General features: G+C 50.8%; 1 pseudogene; it reads right to left on the bottom strand.

The window, feature by feature from the left end:
- Positions 1-7264: 7264 nt before the first annotated feature.
- LOC142260805 (U2 spliceosomal RNA) lies at positions 7265-7471 on the bottom strand (annotated as a pseudogene).
- Between the last annotated feature and the right edge of the window lie 993 nt (positions 7472-8464).

Here is an 8464-nt window from a genome sequence, read left to right as displayed (position 1 = left end):
CCTCATGCATGTCTCTATCCAGGGACAACGTGGAGCCTCCCAATTTTTGGCTGCCCTGCCAAAGGGCTATACTACAAAAGACCCACTTCCTTCCAATGGGCACTTCAGGTTTACAGGCCCTCATGCACGTCTCTATGCAGGGACAACGTGGAGCCTCCCAATTTTTGGCTGCCCTGCCAAAGGGCTATACTACAAAAGACCCACTTCCTTCCAATGGGCACTTCAGGTTTACAGGCCCTCATGCACGTCTCTATCCAGGGACAACGTGGAGCCTCCCAATTTTTGGCTGCCCTGCCAAAGGGCTATACTACAAAAGACCCACTTCCTTCCAATGGGCACTTCAGGTTTACAGGCCCTCATGCACGTCTCTATCCAGGGACAACGTGGAGCCTCCCAATTTTTGGCTGCCCTGCCTAAGGGCTATACTATAATACACCCACTTCCTGACACTGGACAATTATTGTTTTGAGGCCCTCATGCACGTCTCTATCCAGGGACAACGTGGAGCCTCCCAATTTTTGGCTGCCCTGCCTAAGGGCTATACTACAATAGACCCACTTCCTTACAATGGGCACTTCAGGTTTACAGGCCATCATGCACGTCTGTATGCAGGGGCATTGGTGAACCTCACAATTTTGGACTGCCCTGGCAAAGGAAAATACTACAAAGACTCAGTTCCTCAAAATGGGCACATTAGACTCAGAGGCCTTTATGTACGTCTCTTCTCAGGGACATCGGAGTGCCACACAATGTTTTACGTAAAATCTTTCATGTATTGATCTCAAAAAGTAACATACATTAGCTCTATCTCACTATTGGGTATGTGCCCTTAACATTTCCGCTATGAAAAATCATTTTGGTGTCATTTTGGAAGGTTTTCTGGTGAGTCCGTAAAAATGGCGTAAAACGCGGACAAAATTATTCACAGCTGTGACTTTTGAGTGATAAATGCTTCAAGGGGTCTTCCCCATGCTGTTGCCATGTCATTTGAGCACTCTTCGGAGACTTTTGTGCCATTTTTAGGGTTTCTACATGCTGCCGGTGGTCATTTCACAAAAATACTCGGGTCTCCCATAGGATAACATTGGGCTCGGTGCTCGGGCCGAGTACACGAGTATCTTGGGAGGCTCGGCCCGAGCTTCGAGCACCCGAGCTTTTTAGTACTCGCTCATCACTACTAATAAACCTAAAAAATAAAAATAAATTGAATAAAAATCATGAATGTTGTGTTATAACAGGAAATTCGGTGTAAGAATGAATATCCGGGATGAGAGTTCAGCGAATGAGTTATAGAAATTGTTACAAAAAGGAGTGTGTACGGTTTATGCGTAAATTTTCAGAATGCGTACATGAAAATTATATGTATGTGAGAATGTCCCCCATGCTTTGTAAAAAGTTATTTATGAAAATGTAAATAAAATATATAAAAATGCCTAATTATTTATAATTTATGAGAAAGATATATATGTATGGAAGAATGTTATAAGGTGTCCAAGAACCATAAAGAAAAAGGGTGCATATATAATGTTAGAGGTCTAGAGTTCCACCAGGCTATATCACCCCTAAAGAAATAGAAAGAAGACCTTACTACCTGTGTACCCCAAAAAAAGCTATATTTCTTAGCCAGGATTATGGTGGAGATATGCACAAGTGAAATAAGAATATAAAGTAATACAATAAGATTATAAAACCAATATGTGTGCATTCATGCACCACCCGGTACGCTACCCTTGCCAAATTGCTCACTCTAGATCCCCACACGATCCATGAAGCCGTTCCCCCGGTCACACCGCCTGCTGCCGGTTCCCACTCATCCCTGGGGGAGTTAGGCGAGTGGTATCGAGAGCTACATGTCGGCACTGATGATACCCCCATACACCACAAGGAAGGGGTATACCGGGTGGTACAGGAGTATGAGCGGGTTTTTAGCAAGCACCCTCTAGATTTTGGGCAGATTAAAGGGGTTCAACACCACATCCCTACCGGTACACACTCCCCTATTAAAGAGAGATACAGGCCTATTCCCCCTGCGCACTACCAATGCGCCAAAGACATGTTGAGGAACATGAAGGAGGCAGGGGTTATTAGGGACAGCTGTAGTCCCTGGGCCGCTCCGTTGGTGCTGGTTAAGAAGAAGGATGGCACCATGCGGATGTGTGTGGATTACCGGAAGATTAACCAGATAACGCATAAGGATGCTTACCCTCTGCCCCGCATCAAAGAGTCCCTGGCCTCGCTGAGAACCGCTAACTACTTCTCCACCCTTGACCTCACCAGCGGGTACTGGCAGGTGGCCGTGGCACCGGAAGACCGAGAGAAGACTGCCTATGGGACCGTTTTAGTGTACTTGGATGATGTGATTGTGTACTCACAGACGTATGAAGCCCACCTGGAGCACCTAGCCGAGGTGTTCGCGTCCCTTGCCAAGTATGGGATGAAGTTGAAGCCCTCAAAGTGTCATCTGCTGAAACCCAGAGTGCAGTACCTAGGACATGTGGTTGGTGCGGAAGGTGTCGCCCCCAACCCCGAGAAGATCACCGCCATCCAAGACTGGCCGAGACCGACCACAGTGAGGGAAGTGAGGCAGTTTCTGGGCCTGGTGGGATATTACCGTCGCTTCATTAAGGGGTACACAAAGATGGCTGCCCCCATGCAAGACCTCCTCGTAGGACAGACCAAGGGTGGTAGATCCCTAGTAGCCCCATTGGTGTGGGAAGAAAAGCATGAGGAATCCTTCCGCCAGCTGAGAACAGCCCTGACCGGAGAGGAAATCCTAGCGTACCCTGACTACAGCCGCCCATTCATCCTCTACACCGACGCCAGCAATGTGGGCTTGGGGGCTGTTCTATCCCAGGTCCAAGACAGAAGGGAAAAGGTAATAGCTTATGCTAGCCGAAAACTCCGACCGACTGAGAGGAACCCTGAGAACTACATCTCCTTCAAGCTTGAGCTCTTGGCACTGGTGTGGGCTATCACCGAGCGGTTCCGCCATTACCTGGCAGCAGCCAAGTTCACCGCGTACACAGACAATAACCTGCTGACCCATCTAGATACGGCCAAGCTGGGCGCGTTGGAGCAGCGGTGGGTGACCAGGTTAGCCAACTACGATTTCACCATCAAGTACCGGGCCGGCCGTACCAACGTCAATGCCAATGCACTCTCCCGGATGCCCCACCTGTCGGAAGAGGGGCCAGAGGATGATGACCTCGAAGAGATCGAGTTGCCTGCATTTCACCGGCCATTCACTGAGAAGGTGCACGTCTACCAACAACGGGTGAACCTGGATCCGCTGCCCCAACAGGACTGGCAGGAAGCTCAGGACCAGGCACCTGCTGTCCGCCTGGTCAAGACTCTAGTGGAACAGGGTTCTGCTGGGATAGACCCTGCTGCCCCTGCCGAAGCCCAACGTCTGTGGCAAGAACGGACCCGGCTATACCTACACCAGGGGAAGTTGTATCGCGAGCTGATTAATCCAAAGACTCACGAGAAGATCCGCCAGCTGGTGATTCCCCAGGCTAACGTGCCCACCGTCCTGCAAGCATACCATGATGGTGCAGTGCACTTCGGGTGGAAGAAGCTAGAGATGTTGTTAAGAGAGCGGTTCTATTGGAGTGGAATGCGGGAATCTGTGGAGGCCTGGTGCCGAGAATGTGGCCCTTGCGCATTGAGAAGGAAGGATGAGGCCAGCCAGAAGGCACCCCTACACCCGATCATTACACACCAACCGCTGGAGCTGGTTGCCCTTGACCATGTAAAGCTCACCCCCAGCCGAAGTGGGTACACCTACGCTCTGACCATCGTAGACCACTACTCGAGGTTCCTGGTGGTTGTCCCAGTTAAGGACTTAACCGGCCGCACCGCTGCTAAGGCTTTCCAGGCTTATTTCTGTTGACCGCATTGGTACCCGGAGAGGGTGCTTACCGACCAGGGTCCGGCCTTTGAAGCAGAGGTATTCCAGGAATTCTGCCAGTTGTACGGCTGCAAGAAAATCCGGACCACGCCTTACCACGCCCAAACCAATGGCATTTGTGAAAAGATGAACCACTTGGTCCTGGGCCTCCTCAAGACGTTACCACTGGAAGAGCGGAACCTGTGGCTGGAGAAGCTACCTGACCTGGTCGATATGTACAACAACATCCCTTCCAGCTCTACGAAATGCACTCCAGCATACCTGATGAGAGCTCGTCCCGGCCGGCTACCAGTGGATCTGGAAATGGGCTTGGAAGCTTCAGAAGCACTCCTGTCGACAGCTGAATGGGACACTCGGCGGAGGACACAGTACCGACAGGTCCAGGAGTATGTTGAAAAGAACTTGTGCCGGAGTCGGGGACAACAGGAGCAGTGCTTCAACAAGAAGGCGCCTGCCGGTTCCTTCCAACCTGGGGATGTAGTGCTGAAGCGGAAAAGAAGGGCCCACAAGCTGGATGATCAATGGGAAAAAACCCCGTATGTAGTCCAGCCCACAGGATGGGAGAATGGGAAGGCCTACCAGATCAGCCGTGACCAGGGGGGGACTTTGGCCACGGTTTCCCGAGACCACCTGAAGAAGTGCCCACCAGCATTGAGAGTAGCGGATGAGGCTCCAGTTCCCAGTCCAGTGGAGAAGGAAAAAGAGGTAATCCACACCATGATGGGTGATTTTCCAGCAGACTGGCCTACACAGAACGGTGCGGTGATCCTTCCAGTGATACTGTTCCCACAACCCGTGGATGAAGAAATGATGGAAACGGTTAACCGCGAGCCAGTGCCCAGGGATGTACCTGTACCCAGCTCCCCTACGCCTCCGCCTGCCCCACATGATAGCAGGGAGGAGGAACTGACTGTTCCCTCTGCCCCACTGCCTGTCACCACTGACACCGGACCCCGAAGGTCCACTCGCCCCAACCTAGGTAGACCCCCACTTAGGTACAGGGAAACTACTCTTTAAAAGGGGGGGGCTTTATGTGTTGAGTGTACCAGTTTGAAAGTTTTAAATGATAAGTAAAGATGATCAACCAAAGAAGTTTACCTGATTGAACCGTGATTAAACCGGCCGTTGCCGGCAACTGTTGTCCCCGTAGGGACTGTGCAACCATTGCGTAAGGAACTGCTTATGGACAAGCCCGAGAACTTGCAGGGCAACCACAAACTTAGTGCAATGTAAATAAAAATGTTTGTTGGCTTGACACCGTTACCGCCTCCGGAGAGGCTGATTTGGGAGGATGGGCCTGGAGGAAAGGGATGGCCTAGGCCCGCCACTACCGTAACCGGTGGCGATCCTCCGGGGGTTCAGGGGTCCCCTTGGACGTGGGCCCCCTGAAAGACACAGAACCCGCTCGGGCAACTTGGTGCTGGACTGGGGTAAAGGGGTGCTGCCCGCTTCTTAGGGGCAGCATCAGGGCCAGGTTGTTTGGGTGGGAGAAGAGCGGAAGCTGTACCGTTGTAAAATGTTTATGATGCTTTTACATGTTTTACCGTTTTATTCTTTTTCAGTTGTGAAAATAAAACCGGTGATGGACGGGCAGCCCGCGGACGGTCTGCATTTTACTATAGGGGAATGTGGCGCCCTGGACAAGCCAGGTCGTCACAGGTACTACACCAACACACTCTACACTCCGGCTAGGCACACCGAAGCTAAACACAAATCCTAGTTGCCTTCCTCCAGGGGCTGATGTCCACACCAGGGGGTGGGCCAGGCGGTTGATCCCACCCACCGAGGAGTTCACAGTCCTGGAGGCGGGAAAAGGAGTCAGATTAGAGATCAGTTTTGGAGTTAGAGAAGTGAAGAGGAGAGGAGACTGACCGTGTCCGGGTGTGTGGCCCGGGCACTCAGCAAGGTTGGCAGACGGTGGTGACCTTCTGCAGGAGAGGCTGATTGGAGTGAACCGTACGGACCGGGGATGGGCGGTGGCCCGCCGGTACCAGATGGGGGAGTGAAGAGAAGCCAGCACCATCCGGCAGGGCCTACGGACCCCGACCAGGCTAGGAGTCGCCGTAAAACCGGTCAAATCCGTTAGCGACAGGAACCTCCAGGGTTTCCCAGCAGTCAAGACCCGATTGAAGGCAACAGCTCACACCGTAGAGGGAAGCACAGTCACCGCCAAGGCTACAGTTCCCAGGGCCAGAGCCTGCGGGCAAAAGGGGCTCCCTCAGCATCCATCCAAGCTGGGGAGCGGGTTACCGGTGGGAAGCCCGCTAGATTTTGGGGGAATAAAAGGGGTCCAACACCACATCCCCACAGGTGCACACCCACCCATCAAAGAGAGCTATAAGCCAATACCACCTTCACATTGCCAGTGTACCAAGGACATGTTGAGCAACATGAAGGCGGCTGGGGTTATCCGTGACAGTTGTAGCCTTTGGGCAGCTCTGTTGATCCTGTTAAAAAAGAAGGACGGCACCACTCCCCGTATTGAGGAATCGCTAGCTGCATTGAGAACTGCAAATTATTTTTCTACCCTTGATCTCACTAGTCACTATTGGCAAGTGTCCGTTGCTGAGGCAGACCGGGAGAAGACCGCCTTCGCCACCCCTATGGGTCTCTGCGAGTTCAAAAGCATGCCCTTCGAGCTGTGCAATGCGCCAGGAACCTTCCAGAGGCTGATGGAATGCTGCTTGGGACAAGATTTTAGGGTGTATAAAAAGGGAGATTAGATCCCGTGATCCCAACGTATTGTTACACCTCTATAAATCACTTGTAAGGCTACATCTGGAATATGGGAACCAGTTTTGGGCTCCACATTTTAATAAGGACATTCAGAAGTTAGAGTCAGTTCAAAGGTGGGCAACTAGACTACTACAAGGAATGGAAGGCCTCCCATATGATGACAAGTTGAAAAAGTTATTAAGTGATTATTGGCTGCAATGGGGCTTTCTGGCTGGTGCCAGCCTCTCTTCTTAGCACACAGGAACCACAATCCCTACACCATGCTTCAATGGATTCTCTCATCCCAGCCCAGTAAAACTACATATTTTACACAGTCATAAGCAGCCAAAAGGGATCTATTCTATTCAATTGCAAATGATCTAGATAAGACTGAGAATAAGATACTGCACGGGACATAGCAGAGTTGGTCAAGTTGAGTGGAGATGAGTTTGCTATTTGGCACAGCTTTTTGCATCAATAAAGCAAGTAAAAGGTGTGAAAGATAAAAAAAAGGGTGAAAGTGTGAAAAGTGAATTGGCCAAATTGAGGTGCATATAAAGTTTTTGCTTTCTTTCAATTCACTAATGGGGCTCATTTGAATCAGGTGAATTGAGTTCTGCTTTTGGAAACTGGGTTAAGAAGGGGTGCACCGGTCCTGGAGGTACTGCAATACCAGGTCAATGCGTGCAGTGGACAGAGCAAGATTTTTTCCATCTCCTTGTTCTAAAAATCCATTTAATATATGGTCCCCAGAGAGGGGACGTATCAGATATTAAACTGATAAGAACAGATTTAATTTTTTTTTTTTTCTGTTTATCAGTAGGACTTCAAAATAACAAAGGTGATCGCCTCCCGTTGCCTGGGAACCGTCCAGGCACAAGAGGGCTATGTGTCACCAGAAGGCGCACACACTTCCTCAAGGCCGGCAGACGTGCAATCCCAGGCACCTTCCAGTACCGACCAAGGTAGCGTCCTCCGAAACTACACTTGATCTTAGCCAAAAGGCCGAGAAGCTATAACCCGAATTGGTTACGGCCTTGAGTGGCACCCTGGCCTATACCGGACACATCTTAGGGAGAGGGAGACAAACCCACGCCTACAGAAGACATTTTGTCACCCAAGCCAACCCTTGAAAAGGCTGTTTTGCAGAGCAAAAACAAGAAGAATGGTGCTTTTTGCAGCCGCCGCCCACTGCAATGAATCTGAATAACTCCTCCTTTTGGACACAAGCACCTCCCCTCCCCCTTGCAGTCTTTCCAATTCATGATACAAAAAGACGGACGGACAGGACAGGACAGGACAGGCTGCCTGACTTTCCGTCACTGCCACCCTTTGCCATCCTTGCCCGTAGAAAGCCCTTTCATCATCCCCAAACCCTAATCTTTTCCCTTCCCTTCCCAGATGCGTCTCACTCCCTTTCATTAGGAAGTGAGCGCAGCCTTTTCTCCGTTCTGCACATGCGCGACGTTAAACACAAATGCGCAGGCGTGCGTTCCATTACCCTCACTGCATTCCACTCCCATACAGGAAGTGGGCGCAGCTATTACTACGGTCGCACATAAAAGAACCCACGGCCACCACTGCACATAGCTGACTCCACCACAGGACACCCACTTCTACACCAACGCAGGTAAGACAGGATCGGCACCTCTATGCTCCCGTTACAATCAGGCTCAGTCACCATGTGATAACGCTCTCAACTCTTTAGTTGCAGGCTCCCCTTGCTTCACCTCCACTGGCTGTGCTGCCATTTCCTCTCCCACCTGGAAGGTATACTTTATTCCACTATTTTCCTGTTTCTCTCTTCCCCCTTTTCCCATAACCTACTTTTATCTGCAT

Source organism: Anomaloglossus baeobatrachus, unplaced genomic scaffold (assembly GCF_048569485.1).
Source record: "Anomaloglossus baeobatrachus isolate aAnoBae1 unplaced genomic scaffold, aAnoBae1.hap1 Scaffold_188, whole genome shotgun sequence".
Classification (NCBI taxonomy): Eukaryota; Metazoa; Chordata; class Amphibia; order Anura; family Aromobatidae; genus Anomaloglossus; species Anomaloglossus baeobatrachus.
This window is presented reverse-complemented; position numbering and strand designations above follow the sequence as displayed.